The sequence below is a fragment of the Pleurodeles waltl genome, chromosome 2_1 (genome assembly GCF_031143425.1).
Source record: "Pleurodeles waltl isolate 20211129_DDA chromosome 2_1, aPleWal1.hap1.20221129, whole genome shotgun sequence".
Lineage (NCBI taxonomy): Eukaryota > Metazoa > Chordata > Amphibia > Caudata > Salamandridae > Pleurodeles > Pleurodeles waltl.
This window is the reverse complement of record NC_090438.1, coordinates 18,939,024-18,964,664: the sequence shown is the minus strand read 5'-3', so window position 1 is coordinate 18,964,664 and position 25,641 is coordinate 18,939,024.

The following is a 25,641-nucleotide window of genomic DNA, read 5'->3' as shown; positions in this document are numbered from 1 at the left end:
ATTGATGATCCTCGTATAGGAGCAGGAAGACTAACACAGGGAGAATATGGAGTTCCGGCTCCATGGTGCCCTCGTTCCTCGTGGAGTGTGTAGAAGTGAGAGTTTTCCCTTTGAAATGGCTGTTTCCGCCGTGTTTTTATCCGTGGTGAATCCGCCCCGGAAAAGGTGGCGGATTGGTAGGTTGTGATACTGTGGGCGGTACATTGTCCTCCGCCTGTCTGTTGGCGGTGACTGCCACACTGTTTGTTTGTACTGCCGTGGCGGTCTGAGTGTTAAAGTGGCTGTCTTTGTTGGCGGTTTCCGCCAAGGTCATAATTCCAATTTTTTTACCGCCGGCCTGTTGGCGGTTTTACTGCCGCTTTAACACCGTCCACCAGGGTTGTAATGACCACCTTAGTGTCATATTTAGCCAACTTTAATCGGCTGGTCGCTGAGACATCCTGGCCTGAGGAAAAACAAGCGGCCTTGTTTTACAAGGGACTCAAAGAGGAGCTAAAATATATCTCAGCGCAAATCGACTGGCAACCTACAGACTGTCAAGAATTAATAAACCATGTCTTGAGACTTGATCATCGTTTAACAGAGTGAAAAGGAACGTGCAAAAAGACTGAAAAATATTCCTGGCGTGTTCACGAAAACAGAGACTCAAGACCTCCGAAAGAAAGAACGCCGGAACCAATGGAAATTTGAACCATCAGGAGACCTTTGACCAAAGCGGAAAAGGACCTACGCAGAAAGAATGGACAATGGGGGTCATTACAACTTTGGCAGGCGGCTACCGCCGCCCGCCAAGCTGTAACCGCCGGGCGGGCGCCATTGCACCCGCACTCCCGCGGTGCCCATTTGGACATCCCCGCTGGGCCAGCGGCCGGAAACCAAGTTTCCGCTCGCCGGCCCAGCGGTAATGTGGGCTGCAACACCGGAGCCGGCTCCAAATGGAGCCGGCGGTGTTGCGGCCGTGCAACGGGTGCAGTTGCACCCGTCGCACTTTTCACTGTCTGCATAGCAGACAGTGAAAAGCTGCATGGGGCCCTGTCAGGGGGCCCCTGCACTGCCCATGCCAGTGGCATGGGCAGTGCAGGGGCCCCAGGGGCCCCATGACTCCCCATACCTCTAGCCTTTTCCTGGCGGTTCATACCACCATAAAAAGGCTGGCGGTCGGGGACTCATAATCCCCTGGGCAGCGCTGCAAGCAGCGCTGCCCAGGCGGATTATCACCGCCGGGGCAAAAGTGGTGGAATACCGCCGGCCCCGGCGGTGCGACCGCGGCGCTTCCGCCACGGTCGTAATAGGCCAGGAAGCACCGCCAGGCTGTTGGCGGTGCTTCCGTCATTTTAGCCCTGGCGGTCTCGGACCGCCAGGGTCTAAATTACCCCCTATGTCTCTATTGTAGGCGGAAGGGTCATTTTGCCAAAGATTGTCCAATCAAACCAAAGAGCAAGCGAGGTCCAGTTCAGATTGTTGCAGCCAATGCAACAGTCGAGTCGGAAAACTAAAGCACCCAAGATGCAGAGAAGGGTTGCTCTTGGGTGTCACCGTGGACCCTTCACAATCTAGGCATCTCAAACTGGGAATAAGAGTTCAGGTTAAGAAAAAGAACTACTTCAAGAAGGCTCTAGTCGATTCTGGGGCTACCGGGAACTTTGTTGACGCCCAATTGGTTAGTGCATGGGGGATCCCATATATTGATAACAAGATCCCAGAAATCATCCAGGCAGTCTCTGGGAAACTCTTGACTGGAGGTCCGGTAACTCTTCAGACTCTCCCCTTGTCGGTGATTTGTGAAGATAAAAATCAAAGAAAGAAACATAAAGAGAAACTTATCCTTGACGTGATCCATGCTCCCCAGTATGGGATTATCCTTGGCTTAACATGGTTAACTCATCACAATCCAGAGATTAATTGGGCAGAACGAAAGTTCGTGTTCTTATCTGCGCTATGTAAAGAACAGTGTCTCCAAAAGGTTCAAGTATCAAAAGTTGCAGCTCTTACATAGCTACTGCCGCGGAGAAAGAAATTCAGTTGCCCAAACAGTATTCATCTTACGAAGATGTATTTGATGAGAAAGAAGCAGAGAATTTACCTCCTCATAGATCTTATGACTGTCAAATTGATCTAGTCCCAGGTGCGATACTTCCCAACTGTCGTGTATATGCCCTGTCAGAACATGAAAATCAACATTTACGAAAATGCCTAAATCAATTCTTGGAGAATGGTTTCATTCGCCCCTCTAAGTCTCCCGCAGCTTCTCCTTTGTTTTTTGTTCCGAAGGCGAATGGAGAACTTCGAGCTTGTATCAACTACAGAGTTTTGAATAAAGTCACCATCAAGAATAAATATCCTTTGCTTCTAATTCCAGTCTTACTGGAACAAGTAAAGAAAGGAAAAATCTACACAAAGCTTGACCGTCGAGGTGCTTTTCATTTGGTCAGAATGAGAGAGGGTGACGAATGGAAAACAACGTTCAAGACAAGATATGGCCTTTTTTAATAGAACGTCATGCCTTTTGGTCTCTGTAATGCTCCAGCAGCATTTAAATTTTTCTTGAATGACGTTCTTAGAGAGTACCTCGAGTATTTGCCATAGTTTACATCAATGACATTTTGATCTACTCAGACAATGAAAATGAACATGTCCAACATGTCAAGAAAATTCTTGCAGCCCTTCGAAAGCACCATTTATATTGCAAACTATATTGTGAGTTTCATGTTACCACACTTCCCTCTTGAAAAAGGCAAGAAAGTGTTGGATTCTAAACTGAGAGGGCATAACCCTGGTACTTAATCTCATGGAAAGGTTATGGCCCTAAAAGTAACTCATGGGTTTCCGCATCTGATATTCACGCTCCAGTACTTGTGAGATGCTTTCATCATCTCAATCCAGACAAACCAGGCCCTATAGCGCGTCTGGGAGAGGGGAGTACTGTCAACACCAGGGCAGTGCGCGCTCAATGTGCAACTAGAATGCAAAACCTGAGCACTCTCAAGACAACGTAATTTATGCATTGTGCTGATATGTTGTTGTTTAACCTTTTGCATTGCAGAGTTCAATCCTGAAAACTTATTTTTAAGGTGCTTATAAATACTGTGCATTTGCAATGTATTGCTGCAGGCTTTCAGGGTGTGTCAGGGTGTGGTTCCTTTCCAGGGCCTTCTAGAAGCCTTCCCTGCAGCATGCCTGGGTGTGGTTGTGGGCTGGGCCAAGACTCTATAAAAGGGAGCCAGCCCAGCTCCACGTGCTCACTATTCAGAGGTCCCGGTGCAGAGCAGCAGCAACTTCCTGAGCTCCTGTTCCGGTGGCCTATTTTGATCTTCCAGGCCTCTGCCCTTCATTCTATATTGGTGATCCTTGTTCAGGGCGGTAAGACGGAGGTTGGGCTGGGCCCCTGACTCCGTTATCGAAGATGCTCAAATTTTTGGGCCTAATTCTTGCATGATTAACAAATTACTCTTGTGCATGTGAATGTGCGCTTGGGTGTTTTGTGGCATTTGCATGCTGTCACTTGAATCGGCAAGACGTGCAATTCTTTCTCCGTGTTTAGTTCATGGTAATCATTGTGCGCTACCATTTCTTGACAATTACATGGTGGCATTCGAATCGGCAAGACGCGAAATTCTTTCCTCGTGCTTAATTCATGTTATTCATTGTGCGCTACAATTCTAAGGCATTTACTTGGTAGTACTCGAGTTGACAAGTCGTGTGATTTTATTTCTAAATCTATGTTGTGTTATTCATGGTGCACAATCCCTCTATGGTGTTTACTACCTATGTGAAGCCTAGTCATTTTAAGTCTATACTTAGTTGTTCATGTTTTCAGAATGACGATGCTTAGAGTCATAGCCTAGTACTGATTTCATGAGATGCAATTTTGATGTTGTGTGTTTTAACCTTTTGCTTCCACAGGTCTCCTTCCCAGCTGTTCCCTTCCTAATCCCCTTTTCCCCACTTGGACTCTGTGACAAATCTGATCAGAGTATTGGAGCTGTCTTGTGGTGGAAGTGTTGGGAACGTGCACAGACCCCGAGGATCTGGTGACTCTGACAATCTTCCATGGACCCTGGTGGTGTTCTGCTGGGCCCTGCTGTGTCACTGGCAGGCTACTGCTGTGGGTCTGGCCCGTGTACCTCTCCCGCATGTGTTCACTGCTGGGGGTGCCTTGTGGGAGACCTGTGGGACATAGGGGATACACTGTCAGTCTTGCACATCTGTTTTATGCCTCATAATAAACATTTGCCTATATTTGAACCACTGCACTGCATTGCCCATAATGCACTATTCTAGAGGTTGCTAGACTGGAATGGAGCTAGTCTGGTTGTGCCTGATGCTGTGTACTGGGATAGTGTGTATACTGCATTTGTGGGTGTCAAAGCATATCTCATGGTACTCACTTTTTGATGTCCCAGGCGCTGAACTGTCCAATTCTCCCATGCCCAGTGTGGCCTGTGGCTCCAGTGTCTGCTCCACCATGCTTTCCAGGGCTAGGGGTGGTGGTACGGTGGATGGGCCTCCTCCGGTGCCCCTCATCTCCCTCATGCGCTCGGCAAACCTCTCCTTGGTTCTGGAGCTCAGGAGCTCAGGTCATATCACCTTTTGCGGATTTCCTCTAGGGTGCGGTGGCGTACCCCAATGGCAGTGATTTTTTCTTGTATTTGTTGCCATACTCTTTTTTTCTGAGTGTCAGGGACACTCATTGCTACCTTTCCGAAGAGTTCATCATGGTGCAGGCAGCACTCTTCTGTAAGTACCTCCAACTCCTTGTCTGAAAATGTCATTTTTCTCCTTCGGACAGCACTGCCTTTCTCCTCCATGGTTGCTGCAGCCTCTCTCCCCTGGGTGTGGCTCAGCAGTTTGGGATGGGTGTGGTCCTCCCTCCTCCCAGTTCTATTTGGTGACTTCCTGGTTCTGATGTCATCACCAAGAGCCAGGAAGTGGGTTTCCCAACTGTTATGTTGCACCTACAGACAATTTGCTAGGCAGTCGCAATTTGCAACATCAGACCACACCCTTTGTTCAAATTGCGAGTTCGCTTTTAGCGAGGTCGCAAATTGCGACATCGCTAAAAACAGAAGTCGCAAAATGCGGTGCAACTCCTCTGTGACTCGCAATTTGGTATTGCGAATCTTTCTTGCATTTGGTTTTGCGAGTCGGAAATAGCGAGTTGCATAGAGTCCGATTTGCAAAATTTTACCTACATACATCTGGCCCTAAAACTCTTTTTACATTAAAAATGTATATCTTTGCTTGTGTATTTTGGATATTTGTCGTTTTGGTCTTGTTTGATTTAGACAAATATTCGCTATTTCTCTAAACTTGTGTAGAGTCCTTTTGTGGTATTTTTGCTGTGTTACTGTGTGTGTTTGAACAAATAATTTACATATTGTCTCTGTGATAACCCTGACTGCTTGTGCCTAGCTACCAATGGGGTGAGCAGGGTTTATCCTAGGTGTGTATCTCCCTTACCCTGACTAGACTGAGGGTCCCTACTTGGACAGGGTTTAAATTGACTGTTAACTAGAGACCCCATGTAGGAGGCTGGCCCGGCTTGTAGTGGGTACCAGAGGTACTTACACCTTGTGCCAAGTCCAGTTATCCCTTTAATAGAGTAGAAGAGGTGTTTCTAGCAGCTTAGGCTGATAGAAGGTAGCTATGGCAAAGCAGCTTAGGCTGAACTAGGAGACATGCAAAGCTCCTACCATACCACGTATATCATATGCACAATATCTTAAGAAAACACACTACACAGAGTTACTAAAAATAAAGGTGCTTTATTTTTATGACAATATGCCAAAAGTATCTCAGTGAGTACCCTCAGTAAGAAGGTAAGTAATATACACCAGTTATATGTAATCAAACCAAAATTAGGTAAGTAAGAGCAGGAAAAGTAATGCAAATAGTGTGAATTACAATAGGTTGCAATAGGAGCACATAGGTATAGGGGCAACACAAACCATATACTCCAAAAGTGGAATGCGAACGACGAATGGACCCCAAACCTATGTGAGCTTGTAGAGGGTCACTGAGACTGTAAGAAAACAGTGAGGGTTAGAAAAATACCCCAATCCAAGACCCTGAAAAGTAGGAGTAAAGTACACCTACTAGCCCCAGAGAGCACAGAAGTCGTGATAGGGGGATTCTGCAGGAAGAACAAACACCAGCAGTGCACTGACAATGGATTTCCGGACCTGAGTACCTGTAAGAAAAGGGGACTAAGTCCAATAGTCGCGACAGTGTCCGGGGGGGGCAGGAGCCCAGAAAACCCCAGCTGAAGGTGCAAGGAAGCTACCACTGGTTGGAAGAAGCTTAGAGTTCTGCAGGAAAGAAGAGGACTAGGAACTTCTTCTTTGGAAGATAGATGTCCCACGTCGCGATGAAGCTTGCAGAGGTGTTCCCACGCAGAAAGACCACAAACAAGCTTTGCTAGATGCAAGGGTTGCAGTAGAGGTTATTGGGTGTTGCTGAGGACCATGAAGGACCAGGATGTCGCCTTTTGGAGGAGGAGACAGAGGGGGTGCTCAGCAACTCAGAAAGCCTTCACAGAAGCAAGCAGCACACGTAGAAGTACCCCAACAGGCACTTAGAAGAAGAGTGAACTGGAATCCACGTGAAGTTACAAAGAAGGGTCCCACGACGCCGGAGGACAACTCAGAAGGTTGTGCACTGCAGGACGGAGTGCTGGGAATCCAGGCTTGGCTGTGCACGAAGGAAATCCTGGAAGAGTGCACAGGAGCCGCAGCAGCTGCAAATCACGCGGGTAAACAGCTTTGCAGTCTAGCGTGGGGAGGCAAGGACACCCGCTGGCCCGGCTTGTAGTGGGTACCAGAGGTACTTACACCTTGTGCCAAGTCCAGTTATCCCTTTAATAGAGTAGAAGAGGTGTTTCTAGCAGCTTAGGCTGATAGAAGGTAGCTATGGCAAAGCAGCTTAGGCTGAACTAGGAGACATGCAAAGCTCCTACCATACCACGTATATCATATGCACAATATCTTAAGAAAACACACTACACAGAGTTACTAAAAATAAAGGTGCTTTATTTTTATGACAATATGCCAAAAGTATCTCAGTGAGTACCCTCAGTAAGAAGGTAAGTAATATACACCAGTTATATGTAATCAAACCAAAATTAGGTAAGTAAGAGCAGGAAAAGTAATGCAAATAGTGTGAATTACAATAGGTTGCAATAGGAGCACATAGGTATAGGGGCAACACAAACCATATACTCCAAAAGTGGAATGCGAACGACGAATGGACCCCAAACCTATGTGAGCTTGTAGAGGGTCACTGAGACTGTAAGAAAACAGTGAGGGTTAGAAAAATACCCCAATCCAAGACCCTGAAAAGTAGGAGTAAAGTACACCTACTAGCCCCAGAGAGCACAGAAGTCGTGATAGGGGGATTCTGCAGGAAGAACAAACACCAGCAGTGCACTGACAATGGATTTCCGGACCTGAGTACCTGTAAGAAAAGGGGACCAAGTCCAATAGTCGCGACAGTGTCCGGGGGGGGCAGGAGCCCAGAAAACCCCAGCTGAAGGTGCAAGGAAGCTACCACTGGTTGGAAGAAGCTTAGAGATCTGCAGGAAAGAAGAGGACTAGGAACTTCTTCTTTGGAAGATAGATGTCCCACGTCGCGATGAAGCTTGCAGAGGTGTTCCCACGCAGAAAGACCACAAACAAGCTTTGCTAGATGCAAGGGTTGCAGTAGAGGTTATTGGGTGCTGCTGAGGACCATGAAGGACCAGGATGTCGCCTTTTGGAGGAGGAGACAGAGGGGGTGCTCAGCAACTCAGAAAGCCTTCACAGAAGCAAGCAGCACACGTAGGAGTACCCCAACAGGCACTTAGAAGAAGAGTGAACTGGAGTCCACGTGAAGTTACAAAGAAGGGTCCCACGACGCCGGAGGACAACTCAGAAGGTTGTGCACTGCAGGACGGAGTGCTGGGAATCCAGGCTTGGCTGTGCACGAAGGAAATCCTGGAAGAGTGCACAGGAGCCGCAGCAGCTGCAAATCACGCGGGTAAACAGCTTTGCAGTCTAGCGTGGGGAGGCAAGGACTTACCTCCACCAAACTAGGACTGAAGAGTCACTGGACTGTGGGAGTCACTTGGACAGAGTTGGTGTGTTCCAGGGACCACGCTCGTCGGGATGAGAGCGGACCCAGAGGACCAGTGTTGCAGTCTTTTGGTGCCTGCGTTGGCAGGGGGGAAGATTCCGTCGACCCACAGGAGATTTCTTTGAAGCTTCTTGTGCAGGATGAAGGCAGGCTACCCCCAGCGCATGCACCACCCGAAAACAGTTGAGAAAGCCGGCAGGATTAGGCGCTACAATGTTTCTGGTAGTCGTCTTACCACTTTGTTGCGGTTTTGCAGGCATCCTGGAGCAGTCAGCGGTTGATCCTTGGTAGAAGGTGAAGAGGGAGATGCAGTGGAACTCTGGTGACCTCTTGCATTTGTTATCTGAAGAATTCCCCCAAGCAGAGACCCTAAATAGCCAGAAAAGGAGGTTTGGCTATTAAGGAAGGAGGATTGGCTACCAACAGAGGTAAGAGCCTAACAGTAGGAGCCTCTGACGTCACCAGCTGGCACTGGCCACTCAGAGCAGTCCAGTGTGCCCCCAACACCTCTGTTTCAAAGATGGCAGAGGTCTGGGACACACTGAAGGAGCTCTGGGCACCTCCCCTGGGAGGTACTGGTCAGGGGAGTGGTCACTCCCCTTTCCTTTGTCCAGTTTTGCACCAGAGCAGGGCTGGGGGATCCCTGAACCGGTGTAGACTGGCTTATGCAGAGATGGGAACCATCTGTGCCCATCAAAGCATTTCCAGAGGATGGGGGAGGCTACTCCTCCCCAGCCCTTCACACCTATTTTCAAAGGGAAAGGGTGTAACACCCTCTCTCAAAGGAAATCCTTTGTTCTGCCTTCCTGGGCCAGGGCTGCCTGGACCCCAGGAGGGCAGAAACCTGTCTGAGGGGTTGGCAGCAGCTGCACTGGAAACCCGGAAAGGCAGTTTGGCAGTACCCAGGTTCTGTGTTAGAGACCCGGGGGATCATAGAATTTCCCCCCCAATACCAGAATGGTACTGGGGTGACAATTCCATGATCTTAGACAAGTTACATGGCCATGTTCGGAGTTACTATTGTGACGCTATACATAGATAGTGACCTATGTATAGTGCACACGTGTAATGGTGTCTCCGCACTCACAAAGTCTGGGGAATTTGCCCTGAACGTTGTGGGGGCACCTTGGCTAGTGCCAGGGTGCCCACACACTAAGTAACTTTGCACCCAACCTTCACCAGGTGAAGGTTAGACATATAGGTGACTTATAAGTTACTTATATGCAGTGGTAAATGGCTGTGAAATAGCGTGGACATTATTTCACGCAGGCTGCAGTGGCAGGCCTGTGTAAGAATCGTCAGAGCTCCCTATGGGTGGCAAAAGAAATGCTGCAGCCCATAGGGATCTCCTGGAACCCCAATACCTTGGGTACCTTAGTACCATATACAAGGGAATTATATGGGTGTACCAGTATGCCAATGTGAATTGGTAAATTTAGTCACTAGCCTGTTAGTGACAAATGTGGAAAGCAGAGAGAGCATAACCACTGAGGTTCTGGTTAGCAAAGCCTCAGTGAGACAGTTAGGCATCACACAGGGAACACATACAGGGCACATACTTATGAGCACTGGGGCCCTGAATTGCACGGTCCAGTGACACAACATATATACAGTGAACTATGGGGGTAACATGCCAGGCAAGATGGTACTTTCCTGCACCCCATTATTAACAACAAGAGAGAAACCATAATAGCCCTGAAAGGGGGATTGGTCAGCTACACAGGAAAGCACATATCAGGAGAGGGCTCTGAAGTCACCTGCTGGCACTGGCTATGCAGATGTTTCGAGAGTGCCCTGCTAACTTGGAATCCAAGATGGCAAAATCCAAGGACCCTCTGGAGGAGCTCTGAGCACCACCCCTGGGAAGGTGATGGGTAGGGGAGTAGTCACTCCGCTTTCCTTTGTCCAGTTTCGCGTCCGAGTAGGGACTGGGGTTCCCTGAACTGGTGTAGACTGGTTTATAAAAGTAGGGTACCAAATATGCCATTCAAAGCATTTCCAGTGGCCTGGGGAGGCTACCCTTCCCAAGCCTGTAACACCTATTTCCAAAGGGAGAGGGTGTAACACCCCTCTCCCAAAGGAAATCCTTTATTCTGCCTTCCTGGGCTCGAGCTTTTCAAACAACAGGAGGGCAGAATCCTGTCTGTGAAGTGGCAGCAGCTGGGGCGGCCTGGAAAACCTCAGAAGGTTGCAATGGCAACACTGAGGATCCTCTAAGGTGCCCCCGGAGTGCATGGAATCATACAACCAATGCTTGCAAAAGCCTTGGGGTATGATTGCAACATGTTTGATACCAAACATGCATATGTTCGGAGTTACCATTATGTAGCTGGACATAGGTAGAGACCTATGTCTAGTACACGCATAAAATGACATGAAGTCTGGGAAAATGGTCCTGGAGGTCATGGGAGCACCTCTTGCAGTGCAGGGGAGCCCTCACACACAGTTGCTTTCCACCCTGCCTTCAGGGCTGGAGGGGCTGCTACAGGGGTGAATTATAAGTGGAAATGGCAGTGAAAGGGTCACGCAAGGCTGCAATAGTGTAGGAAAGTGGGTTACCCCCATTTTTGGCCTGTTTGTGAGTGTGTGTCAGTGTGTTTTTACTGTGTCACTGGGATCCTGCTAGCCAGGACCCCAGTGCTCATAGATAAAAACCTATATGTCAGTGTGTTTTGCCTGTCTCACTGGGATCCTGCTAACCAGGACCCCAGTGCTCATAGTTTGTGGCCTAATGCATATGCCTGTGTAGTGCCTAACTGTGTCACTGAGGCTCTGCTAATCAGAACTTCAGTGCTTATGCTCTCTCTGCTTTTAAATTTGTCACTGTAGGCCAGTGACTCCATTTACCAATTTCAATTGGCATACTGGACCCCTTTTATAAGTCCCTAGTATATGGTACCTAGGTACCCAGGGCATTGGGGTTCCAGGAGGTCCATGTGGGCTGCAGCATTCTTTTGCCACCCATAAGGAGCTCATACAAACTCTTGCACAGGCCTTCCATTGCAGCCTGTGTGAAATAACACACGTTATTTCACAGCCATTTACTGTGCATTTAAGTAACCTATAAGTCACCTATATGTCTAACCTTCACTTGCTGAAGGTAAGGTGCAAAGTTACTAAGTGTGAGGGCACCATTGAACTAGCAAACATAGGTCAGGGCCATTTCCCCAGACTTAGTGAGTGCGGGGACTCTATTACATGCATGAACTACATATAGGTCAATACCTATATGTAGCTTCACAATGGTAACTGCGAATATGGCCATGTAAAATGTCTAAGATCATGGAATTATCCCCCCATTCCAAATCTGGTATTGGGGATCCAATTCCATGCGTCCTAGGGGCTCCACCATGGACCCAGCACTGCCAAACCAGCTCTCTGAGGCTTGCACTGCAGCTACAGCTGCTGCCACTTCAGAGACAGGGTTCTGCCCTCCAGGGATCTGGGCAGCCCAGTCCCAGGAAGGCAGAACAAAGAATTTCCTCTGAGAGCAGGGTGTTACACCCTCTCCCTTTGGAAATATGTGTTACAGGCTGGGGAGGTGTAGCCTCCACCAGCCTCTGGAAATGCTTTGAAGGGCACAGATGGTACTCTCCTTGCATAAACCACTCTACACTGGTTCAGGGACCCCTTCTACCCTGCTCTGGCAGGAAACTGGGCAAAGGAAAGGGGAGTGACCACTCCTGTGTCCATCACCACCCCAGGGGTGGTGCCCAGAGCTTCCCCATTGTGGCCCAGACTTCAGCCATCTTACTTTGCAAGGTGTGGGGGCACTCTGGAGGGCTCTGAGTGGCCAGTGCTAGCAGGTGACGTCAGAGACCCCTCCTGATAGGTCCATACCTTATAAGGTAGCCAATCCCCCTCTCAGGGCTATTTAGGGTCTCCCCTGTGGGTTCTCTGCAGATTCTGCTTGCAAGTGTACTTCAGGAATCCTCTGAAACAGCTTGAGACTCTTCTGACCTTGGATCAACTGCAGCCTGCTCCAAGAAACCCTGTAACTGCAACAAAGTGTCTACAAAAGACACTTTTCTTCAGCAACCTCAGCTCCAAGTCAGCAACTGCAACAGTTTCCATGGTGTGCATGCTCTGGGGACTCCCTGTCTTTATCCTGCACCAGAAGGACCGAAGAAATCTCCCATGGAGTGACAAAGTCAATCCCCTGCTCCAAGCAGGCACCTTCCAAGGCAACGACCGGTACCCTGGGACTCCTCTCACGGCGACGAGCGTGCTCCTAAGGCCACAGAGGGTGGACGTCATCAACATAGACTGTCCTGAGAACGACAGTACCCTTGTGTATTGTGTCTTTTTCACCTCCTGAGGCCTCTGTGCACTCTTGGCAAAATTCCTTTGTGCACACCTGATCTAGGTCCCCAGCACTCCACCCTACAATGCTTAACCCGCTGAGTTGCTCTCCGGCGGCGTGGGACCTTCTTTTGTTGTGCTGCATCAACCGCATTTTGCATCTCCTTAGAACCCAGATCCTGCGGCTTATGGGGTTGCTGGGTGGCATCCTGATGGCTCTCTAAAGTGCTGAGAGCTCCCTCTTCCTCCTCACATAGAGTTGAGGCCCCCAGGTCCCTCCTGGGTCCATCCAGCGCCATTTTGATGAAAAATGCACTTTTGTCGTAGCCAAGGCTTGTTGGTGCCTTCCAACACGAAATCTCATCTGCAACGATCTTCATGCCGTGGGACATCTTTTGCATCATGCAGGAACCCACTGACATCTTCCTAGGGTGCATTTCTGCAGTCTTCCACTAACCAGGGACTCTTCTTTTGCACCCTCTTCTGAGTTGGCAGGGGCTCCTGTCCTTCCTGGAACTTCTTTCGACTTCTGGACTTGGTCCCTTTACTTTGCATATGTTCAGGTCCAATAATCCAGCAGTTGTTCTTTGCAGACTTGGTTGGCTGCTGCAAAATCCCCAAAACAAGGTGTAGTGTGTCCTAAGGAAACTTGCAGTACTTAACTCCTGCTTTTCTGGGCTCTGGGTTGGGGTAATTTACTTACCTTTACTGTATTCTTACTCTCCCAGCGATTCTGCACATACTACACTTGTCTAGGGGGGAATTTGTGATTCACATTCCACTTTTTTAGTATATGGTTTGTGTTGGCCCTAGACCTATTTTCTCCCATTGCATTCTATAGGATTTCCTACTGTTTGCATTGTTCTATGACTATTTACTTTTCTAATTTTGGTGTCTAGTGTATATATTGTGTATAATACTTACCTCCAGAAGGAGTATTGTCTCTAAGATATTTTTTTGTACTGTGTCTCCCGAAGAAATACCTTTATTTTTGGTAACACTGAGTATTGTCTTTACTTGTGTATAAGTACTGTGTAACTATAAGTGGTATTGCATGTGCTTTGCATGTCTCCTAGTTCAGCCTAAGCTTCCCTGCTATAGCTACCTCTATCAGCCTAAGCTGCTAGAACACTACTACATTCACTAACAAAGGATAACTGGACCTGGTGCAAGGTGTAAGTACCCAAGGGACCCACTACAAACCAGGCCTGCCTTCTACAAATAGCAGTTCTGCAGAAGCCTTTGTATGTGGTCCCTATGGGTGGCAAAATATATGCTGGAGCCCCAATTCCCTGGGTACCTAAGTACCATGTACCAGGGACTTATAAGGGGGCACCAGTATTGCAGTTGTGGGTGAAATACTGGGTTACCAGTATGCAACAACCAAATTTAGAGGAGAGAGAGCATACTCACTGAGGTCCTGGTTAGCAGGATCCCAGTGAACACAGTCATTCACACTGACATCAGGCAGAAAATGTGGGTAACCCTTTCTTACATCAGGTTAAGTCTTTCTGGTTGTGCCAAGCTACAAAGGGGGTGAGTGGGGGTTTACCAGGTGTGTTTCTCCTTTACCCTGACTGGAGTGAGGGTCCCTGCTTGGACAGAGTGCAAACTGATTGCCAACAAGAGACCCCATTTCTAACAATAACCCCCACCTTTAGCATTAGAGCAATGTGAGTTTCCTGACCTTAAAACATAGTAAACATCCAATGTAAGTTTACAAGTGTAGATGGGACAAAGCCTGGATGGATATATCCTCATCTAAAGGTGGTTCCATGGTTATTCTGTAATGTGCAGTCTCAACAGTCTTACAGTTATTTGTTGTGTAGCACACTTAAACGCAACATAAATGCATATTTAGTTCCACATATACACTAAGGCCTTTGATATGAACTTTTTGAAGATGTGACTCGAAATATTAGATTCTACATTGCAATTACTTAGTTTGTGGTGAACACTGGTAATCACATGTGCAGACATAGTACACCTATCTAGATATTATAATTGTCATACATGCCACTGTTGAGAAGATGTGTGTATTTTTTAAGCTCTTGGATACGTTTGCAAGTATCACAACGTCTGCTTTCCTTCATGTCACAAAATATATGATATTCAACCCTGAAAGAATTCCCACAAAGGAGGCATGAGACAGCATCCAGTATCCAAACCTCTCCCATACCAACACTAGACAGTGTGCATGCCATTCAACAGCATTGCATGCACCACTTATAGGATCCTTGGTTGATTGGTCATGATAATAAAAGAGCATTATGTTTTGGAAAAGCATATACAATGGGAATTTAGCCAGTACTGTGGAAAACACTGCAAGTCTCAGAATGACTTTGTAAAACACATCACAATAGCCCATTGGCCTTTTGAGTGTTGCAGACATTACTCAGATAAGCTGAAAGCTGACCAAAAAACCCGATGGCGCAACTCTTTCACTACTGACATCATACTACCAGACACATAATGCAGGTCCTCTGCTGATGTCCGACAAAAATACACACCTACAAAACATACATGAGTCAGTATCCAATACCCAAACCCCTCACATACCAACACTAGAGAGTGTGCATGCCATTCCTTATGCATCGCATACAACACTTATAATGGTTGACTAGTCATGATAATAAAAGTGCATTAAGTAATGGAAAAGTACGAGTCTCAGAATGCCATGTAAAACACCATTGCAATAGCTCAATTGAGACGTAGACCTTATAATTGCTACAGACATTATTCAGATAAGCTGAAAGCTGACCAAAAAAACCTGATTGCACAACTCTTTCACCATTCCATCACACTACCAGACACATAATGCAGTTCATGCACTTGCTGGGTATCTGCTGCCCAAGCTCCTCCAGCTGAGCATGGATGGTCGGTTAGGCTGTTTTCAGGGCCCTGCTGTGTAGTGGGCTAAGGTGGGGCTTCTGTAGGTATGGCTCGGAGAACAAGCTCAATAGGTCCTGGGCCTTCATTAGGGTCCAGCATTTGGAGGTCCTCCCAGCACTTCTGGCATATCTTGGCTGCCTCACTTAAACACGCCCACTGCACTGCAGCAATTTCTTGCCAGATTCTTGTACGCACTGCAGTGCTTAGCTGATCCTCAATTACCCCATAAAGCTGAGGCTACCTATCAAGCACCTCCTAAGTTAGGATGTTGACTTCTATTTCACTGAAATGGGGAGACCTACCCTCAGGTCCCTCAGCCATATTGGGGGAAGGATGGGAATACAAAGCAGCAGGATGGCAGAGCATCATGCTTGAAAGTAAGGATGGCACTGAATGACTGTAACATGGCTGACTGCAACTTCCTGTGATTAACCTCGTGCTGGTTATTTCTTGTTTGTCATTTTCTGTACAAAAGTACATTCTATGATGGCTCGTGTTCATATGGGTGCCCTGGGAGCCCTAAGCGGAGGCACAGTGATTGCATGCCTGTATGTTGTGAGGAGATGAGTGGAGAGTGCACATGCTGCATCACCTGAGGATGAAAATGTAGAACATTTGATATATGTGGAATGTGAAGACTACATAACATAAGACATGGTACTTGTACTGTTCATTTGTGTCATGTATGGGTCACAAGAAATATTACATTAAGATGTATCTGTATATATAAATATAGAAGCCATGTTTTGCCAAATTCTCCTGCTTCTAGCCGCTGTGCAAGAGGTGACCTGCAGAATATGTAGCTGCCATGCGTACTACCTGGGCAGTAGCAAGGTGGCTGAAGTGCCGCATGAGTACAATCAACTGCTCCAAACACAAATGGGAAGAGGGAAAAGAGCTCAATCCATCGTCTTCCTGCCATTGTATGTGGCATACATATGTTCTAATGCACTCTCCTAATTATGAAGCTCAGTACCTGACACAAGCAGCAGGACTGACTTCCCTGGTAAATACCCACAATGTCATCGGAAACTTTCTGGAATGACACAGTAGCAAAGAAATGGAGAGGTGCTAGGATCTTAATAAAGGTCGGGGTGGCAAAGGAACGGCAGATCACAGGGACAAGATCCTGCTCCCTCTCAGTACCCATTGCAAAGATAATGCCAGGGGGAACATGAAATCTGGAGCTAACATCTTGGCTGAACATCTCAGATAGGTTAAGCGTCTATCTGAAAATCCTCTCTGCTCTTCATCTCCTCCTTCTCTTCACATCATTCTGTTGCCTGGCAAGGGGCAACTTTATGAACACATTCAGCGACATGTTGTGAGGTGTGAAATAAATTGTGTGTGGCAGGATAATGACTTTCAGCTGGAGTTAAGTGGGGGCATGGTAAGAACTGACACAGGTGTGCGTAAGGTGGTTGGGAGCAACTTAGAAATCTAAAAGCCCATATTTACAAGAATCTGGCACATCAGTACTGATGTGCCAAATTTTTTGTGCCCCCCACCTATTGGTGCTACTTGCAATATGGCACACCATGGCAAACATTAGGCCAATAGCGTCAACATTTTTTACGCTATTGTGGTGCTTTGCTGCATTAGCGTCAAAAAATTCAATGCTAGTGCAGCAAAGTGCAAGGAGGCCCATTGATGCCAATGGGTGCGTCCCTTTAACACCTGCTTTGAGCACGCATTACAAATGATGCTAAAATGGTGCAATGAAATCTAGTAGATTTCAATGAGCCATTTTTCGAGTCTCCTAATGCCGGAACGTCCCCCCCCACATATATTATGCTTGGCACAGGCATAATGTGGTGCAAGGGGTCTCAGAGTGGCGCAATGCATGCATTGCTCCACTTTGTATATATGGACACAGCGATTTCTGCCTTGTTGAACCACATTAGTGTCAAAAGAAATGACTGTAATGTGGCGCAAGGAGGCACTAGGGCATTGCAAATCTGGCACATCTCACACATTTAGGGCCTGATTTAGATATTAGCAAATGGGTTACTCCATCAGAGTGGTGATGGATATCCATCAGCTGAAATTTAAATTTGAATATTTCCCACAGGATTCAGATTTCAGTGGTTAGATTTCAGCAGATTTAGATTTCGGGTGATGGATATCCATCACCATTGTGACGGAGTTAATCAGGCCCTCACAGTTGTATAGATCCACTGCTATCATTTTAGCCAGCTTTACATTGTACATACGCGCCATTGGGTGTTGAGTTTTTAGGACCCTTTCTGCCTAAACATGACTGTAATAGTAGCTTGGGTTATTTTCTTTTGAGGTGCCACTGATACAGGCGACTTCAGGAAAGAACCAGGAGGTGATAGACTCAATGTGTGTCTTAAGGTAATCATCAATGTATGCAATGTTGTCTGCTTCTGAGTCTTATGTCATTTGGAAGATGCTGGTGCTGGTAATGCTGGTTCACTGTAGGGAACAGGGCTGCTTTGTGTGAAGCTGACATCCTCTTCTTCCTTATCACCTCATTTCACCTGAGCAGAGCTGCATCCTCTCTCCCATCACCATCACTGCTACCAGCTACTTTTTTGGGGTGCTCCTCAACCGGGACCCATATAAGACCCATGTGAGTTGTTTGGCCTCCTTTGACCTCCAATACCATAAAATGAACCAGGCTTACCTCCACAAAAACACATGTATCAAACGGAGCATGTAGGGATGTTATCCTTCTGCTTACTAATCATCCCAAACCGGGGATGAGAATGTTTTCAGTGTGCCACTGTCAATGCAGAACGACTGGAGGTATTGCTTTTCTGAAGTTTGTATTTCAATTAAGGTAGAGGTGAATGTAGGTCTCAGCTGAGGCTTTACAAATATGCAAGCTGGTAGGGTGGGGAACCCGTGCCACATCCCTCTGAGCAGGTTGAACAGGAGGGGTAATGTCAGTGTCCTCTGAGCCCGCTTTCATTACAATGACTAGCTTATCCTCCTTATCACCTTCCATAATTGTAATGGATCTAGGACTCAGTCGGGGTCAAATCCATGTCCAGATCATCAGAAGAGGGGCTTGGAGAAGAGTACTCTTCTTTTTTCTTTTGGAGATTTGGAACCCGGTGGTTCAAGAAGAGGTACGTTTTTCTCAGCAGCAGCTCAACCTCCAGTTCTTCTCCTACTTCAAGAAGATCTACTATTGCTGGCTGTGTCTTGCGTTGTCCACTTTGCTGCGATGATTGGGTAATAATTGCAGATGTGACAACTCCAATTCAGACGCATTGTTCATCAACATGATTGCAGTGGCTGTCTTGCTTACAGACATGACCTTGGACTTAGGTTGGGGTGGTCCCTTTGATGCAGGAGTGCTGCTCCCAGCTGGTGACCCAGAGGAGGGTGAGCCAGCTTCTCCATGTTTCCTAGAAAAGGTGGAGCATGGCACGCCAGTGGTGTCAATTTGCTTCCTCACCTCCTAATTGGCCATTTTCTTGGCAGGAACACCTTTCTTCAAGCTGTGTCAGTTGGCACTTACCTGCACAATGGGAAGCAAATGACGATTAAGGTGGTGTGGTGTCACTTTGAGCCAGCTTTCTGTCTGGCAGTACTGTGGGTGATATCTCTTGTGCACCTGAAATCAAACAAAGAAAAAAAACTATTAGTGAAATATGACATTTTTGCAGTTTGACTTCTTCATTTATATGATATAATTTAGTGAAGTTATCCCAACTAATTAAGAATAGTGAATCCATTCTAATCCAAACCATATATAATATTTTAATTCAGTATAACAACATAGAGTTTGCTTTATGCCTATCTAAGAGGAAACACCTGCGGTGGGGGTGCAAGGAAAAAGGGGTGGAGTGGTTGCTGGTTTAATACTAGAAATTCTGGGAAATCCAATTAGAGGCAAGGAAGTGCAGGGGAAAATGGAAAAAAAATATTTTAATTACATTTCTACTGTTCATTTGTATATTACAATGATCATCAAGCACATTAAAGTGATCAAGGAAAACATTTAAAAAATGAAGTAAAAAGACATACCCCAATTCTATCACTGTCCTTAGAAAATGGCTTTGAAATCTGGAAAAAACGTTTTTTTAAACACACTTGCTACATACACAATATGGCCACTAACCACATGTTCAAATTCAAACACCAACTAGCACCGAGCAAGGATTCATGGCCAGCAAAGAGGGTATGCATGCCTATGACAAAAGCACACTGACTGGGTACACAAAATGGTCACCTGCCTCATGGTCAAACAACAAGCAAGGATTCATGACCAGCAAAAAACACATGCAGGCCTATGGCAAAATCACAATGGCTTACTACACACACTGGGTGACTAAACAAAATGACTGCTGTCCACATGGTCAAACAACAGCTAACAAGAAGGCATGGACAACAAAGAACAGATGTAGGACTATGGCAAAAGCACACTGGCTGACTACAGAAAATGGCCACCGGCCACGTGTTAATTGTTGAAACAACAACAAGCAAGGAGACATGGATGACAAAAAACATATGCAGGCTTAGGGCAAAAGCACGCTGACTAACTACACAAAATGACTGCTAGCCACACGGTCAAACAACAACAAACAAGAAGGCATGGCCAACAAAGAACACATACAGGCCTATGGCAAAAGGTCACTGGGTCGCTACACAAAATGGCCACCAGCCACATGGTGAGACAAAAATAAGCAAGGAGGTATGGACAAAAAAGAACATATGCAGACCTATCGACACTGACTACACAAAATGGCTGCTGGCCACATAGCATGGAGAACAAATGCAAAATGGTGGCCTACAGCAAAAACACAAACCACACACTGGCCAGACAAAGGTGGTATGGTAAAAAATGACAAATACACTACTTTTAATTTGGCAGTGCTAAAAATGATAATTAAGACAGTGATAAAAAAAATAATATCATTGCACATTGTCCCAAAGCATCAAATATAAGCCCCCACCAAAATACACTTTTGGCAGAAAAAAGTGGAATACAAAATAAAACACATTTTTTTACCTCACTGCCTTCCCTGGCCTAAATCATAGATGTTATAAAATGACACATAACACAAAAACTGTTGTTTCTGTTACACAATGAGTAGTACTGGTATTTGTGGTAAAATAAATGAATAGTGCAAATAAATCAAAATGCAAATATATATTGGTGCATGCTCTCTGTCAAATAAAACCATTATCAAAAAGTTTTAGAACTTACTTGTGATGTCACAAAAATAAAGTCCTTAAAATCCAATAGTACATAACAGCAGGAAGTGCAGACAAAACCAGTGATCCTTTCACCTTGAAATCCAAAACGAAAAGTGACCAGGAGATAGAAAGAGCACTAGGAGGAGCCTTCTGGCTACAGAGAGGAAGTTGGAGTCGCTGGGGCACTTCCTTCCTTTTGAAAAAATAACAGTAAAATAAAACAATTGATTTTTGCACCAAAGAAAAGCTAAACCATCCATTTGAGTAGAATATTTACTAAAAACTGTATTTTCAGGGTGATTTAGCTGCTTTTCCATGTGAAATTCAGCTCAGTAGGAAAATGCAACCTCTTGCAATCGCAAGCTCCTCGAAATGGCATCCGAGGGCTCTGGAGTGACTGGAGAATGCATTAGTGGCCAGCAGATCTAGCTCACAAGTGCGTCTTATGGATCCACACTTTGTTCAGGTGAACATCGCAAGGCATCAATGGGAGAATAGTTCCAGCATTGGCCAATTGGTGGAATTTTGCAGCAGCTCATTGTTGCTCAAAGAACGCAGAGTTACTGAGTTACACAAACTCCACAAGCGGGATTATAATTCTGCCTGGACCTATACATAACACAAATATTCAAAATATATATGTTACACTATATTATTTTTTCTGTTTATTGATTTTAAGAACATATACACAAATATCAACACACAAAACATTGCAGTAATACCGAGGTTCCCCCCTGGATCCCCCCACCCTGATAGCTGACACATAAAAACATGCTTTGTTTTTTATCAAAATCTTGCACCAGAGCAGCAGGTTGAGATGAGTTTCAAATGTCCAAGACCCCGTCATCATGTCAACTAAACTGTATGCTACTCACCTAAGGCCTGCCACAAGGTGGCCTGGTACCCAGTCCCTATTCTCCCAAAACACATTCCCTCAAACTTTCTGAAAACTTCCTACGATAGCCCTAACTCTTGTGCACTAGTTTCTCCTACACACAACAAACATCCATCTCCCAATTTCAGTCCTCCAATTGTGGCCTTACCACACTCCCCTATTACCACACAATTTCCCATTTTCTTAGTAAAAAACTCAGGTTCACCAATATCTTCTGATGAAGGTAGGGTTGGAGTCTACCACACCTCCAACAACATCAACATGCCCTGGCTCGGACTGGACAGCCCATTAGCTGTTTTGAATCAAGTATTTACCCCCGTGTAAAATGAGTGGATTCTGGGGCATTCCCACAGTGTGTTAAAAAATGACCTATGCTGACCACAGGCCTGTAGGCAATGCATGTCCGATGTTGTGACGATCCAATGCAAGAGTACCCTATTGTACTATATCGTGTGGAGAATTTTTAATTGAATCAGATAAAATCTCACCTGGATGGCCACCTCTCTGACAAAATGCAGCACCTCCCGCAATCGTCATCCTCCACAACTGGATGCCATTTCCCCTTAAATGCATTAACCAGGGTGAACGATACGTTGGCAAAGCTTTGGCCACTCTGTGTTAGATGCCAGGCAAATTCTGCCAACTGCCGGGTGGAAGATTTTTTTCCAGCACACAGCTCACCAACAGTAAGCTGTCGAGCATGAGCGAGAATTGCCATCCCCTAATGTAATTTTGGGAGTTAAGAGATGCTGTTTGGAATTCCACAGAGTGAAACGCCACAGGTTCTGCCCACCCCTAGCATTAACTCCCCTGTGTGTTGCTTTTGAGTGACATAGAGATGAGGGAGAATACTTTAGCCATTATGTGGCAGTCCTCAAGGACAGACCTTTCTATTGTGTCCTCCTTTGGGGCTCTACTCACCCGCAGGGAATGCCTCAGCTTATAATATTTAAAAATGTGTGTGTGTGTGCAATGTCATATTACTCTCTAAGATGATCAAACAGTCCTGTAACATGGAGAGATTGATGCTATCCCATTTTCTGAATCCCTGCAGGGCTGATACTGCCCCCAGACTCATGGCCAACTACAAGAGAGTTTTGGGCATCAATCTCTTTTCCCACCCCATTTCTTTCTGGAAGATACTCCAAACAACTCACACTATTTTTGTCAGCAAAGGGCACACAGGTTAATCCTGCCACCATAAAGTATATGGAGATAGCTGTTAGCTTCTAGGTCATCATGATCATATCAATAGGTTGAATATTTTAACTACTGCACAATACTGATCTGAGTGCCCTCATAATATTTGCAGGTATCCAGTAGAGTTAATCCGACATCATAAGTGGACTGCTGGAGATCGTGGAGTGCCACACATGGAAGGCTCTTAACCACAATAAGGTCCTCTCACAACCATTAATTTAATGAAAGAATGTTCCTGGTATTAGTGCGGGCTGTTCTGCAGAATGCATGTGAGTCTGGGAAGGGTGATCATCTTCAGTGCAGCTCTGCCCGTCAGTGAGAGCAGGGGTGCTCTGCATTTGCTTCCAATCTGTACAGCAGAGGGGCTATGTTATCATTAAATTAGGATGTCCTACCAAGGATATCCAGAGACCCAAGTACCGGAAATGGTCTTGCACCACTGTGACTGATATGGACCACCCCAGACCTCACAGGTCCCCACTGGGAGTATGAGGGATTTCTCCCAATTAATACTCAATCCCAAATATCTACCATAGGTCATAAAGACCTCCCCTACCTGGGACAGGAACAACTCAGGTTCTACCAAGTACAAGTGGAGATCAACAGCACAGAGAGATATCCTCTACTCTCACATGACCCCACCACTGGCAACCACATATCACTGGTGCAAACAATGTAAGTGACAAGGGCAGCTCTGTCTAATACCCAAGCCTATAGGAAAGTCTTGGGAGGGAACTCCGTTCACTATATCCTGGGCCTTCGGAGTTCTGTAGAGGAGCCCAAAAATGTGGTTCCAAAGCATGTGTTTCTTACTTACAAATAAGAACAGCCACTCCACTGAGTCAAACACTTGGGGGCATATTTATAAGCCCCTAGCACCACCTTGCGCCACATTAGCGTAATTTTCTTTTACGCCAATATGGCCCAACAAGGCCAAAATCCTAGCGTCATATTTACAAAGTGGCACAATGCATGCATTGCGCCACTTTGTAACCCTTTGTTCTACATAATGCCTGTGCCAGGCATAAAGTATGCAAAGGAGGTGTTCCCCCGTTAGGGGGGCCGAAAAATGGCACAATCTAAGAGATTTCCTTGCATAATTTTGAACGCCAATTTGAATGCCTGCTTCAGAGCAGGCGATAAAAGGGGGCTTCCATTATTTATAATGGGCCCTATGTTCTCTGCAGGAGTTGCGCCAATATTTTGGCGCTAGTCCTGCAGAGTACATCAATAATGTAATGAAAACTCATGCTATTGCCCCTTACCCAGTGCCATGGTGCGCTGTATTGTAAATACGGCGCACACATGGTTGTGGTAGGGGGGCACTGGTTTCAGCGTCGCTTTCCATAAATCTGACCCTTTGTGTTTAACAACACCACCTCCAGTAGGAGCACCATCCCCCTGGCTGCAGCAATATTGTTATGCAGGTGGGGGAGATTAAGTATGGGCGATCTCCGGGTCATAAAGACATTCTAGTCCGGATTGACCAAGTCCAGGATTACTCCCTGCAGGCGATTCACCAGTGCGTTGGAAAGCACCTCAGCACTGGAATTAAGCAACGATATTGGTCGGTACACGCCACACCAATCCACCAGTTTAACAACCACACCATACATATTCCAAACAAAAGGTGCTGCTGCACTCCCCGAGGCTTTAATTTGGCAAATTCCATTTATTCACAGAGCAGCATTACAAACACCACAACACGTTTCAACTTTACGTCTTTCTTAAGTGGCTAATTAACCATACATCCACCTTCTGCTGATTAAACTAACATTCAAACTTGTGGGGGTTAATCACATTGTCTTTGTTTTATTTGGTCAGTTAATTTAATCTCCTGGTTGCACTTTCAAAAGCGACACTCCCATGAAATTGATTTTGTCAGCAGAACATGTGTTAAAATATTTCAGTGAAGTTTCCACAGCAGACACATGATTCAGAATTAGTCTGCCCAGTCGTCTTTAGCTCGGTACTGTGACAATTTAAGATTGATTGCACTGTCTCTGGGCCCTTTCCTCTCTCAATATGCATTCAGTTCAGGACTGCATCGGTATTTGTGACCATGTATTTACAAGACATCTACTCACCAAAAGTCTTGATAAGGATGTCCTGTTAGTTGCAGGATGGTGCAAGGCGCACTTGAAGTTCAGCTTCATATCCAAGTTGTTCCATAGTAATATTAGCAATAATTACGTTAATTTGCCATTTTATTATAGTGCCTGCTACCAGTCTTGTCGCTTTATTGAGCTGTAAATGACTATTGTTTTTATTGGTCAGTGCATGACATACCGCCTCGAACCATGGCATGGGTTGTGTCTAACTCCAACCTGGGCTGGAGTGGGACAGAAGACACTTTGCTGCAGGGATAAGACTTGTTCTGCATTAAATAGTTGTTTCTGTGAGAAATACAGTCCTGCATGGAATTTAAGCCCCACGGCTGACCCCAGTGTATCAGAATGTGCCCTCCCCCACCACATGCTGTAGCGTCAGCTGTTGGGTATTGACTAACCTATTGACATCAATCCACTCTGGGATCTCAGGACAGCTGCCAGGGTCCCTGGGAGTGGTTAAATGAGATACCCAAATTGTGTCTCCCCTCTTGGGTCAGGCTGACCGCTGCCCACCCGCTCCAGGGTCATTTTCACCATTCTTCACAAAGTGAGGATGCAGCTTTCCCCCACCTTGCAGTGCTCCAGGCCCCTAGGTGGTGATGGTGGGGGGGACACCCAGGCATCACCCATTGAGTATGTCTCACATCTCAGAGAACAACGACCCATACCTCAAATGGTGGTGGAGCAATGTGAGCCTCACTCATCAGAGAACACACTCTGTGTATGTGTGAATCACACTTCAGATCACAGTGTTACACCTCAGGGAACTTACTCGCTGTTTCTATGTGAGTCTCACACATCAGCAAACACAATCACTCTTTGTGGCTTATTTACAAGTCCCTCGTGCTGCTGTCGCGTCACTTTTTCCCATATACAAAGTGATGCACCAGAGGTGCAAGATACTCATAAATAAGCCCCTTTGTAAATCTCAGACTACAGAGCACAGTCTTACACATC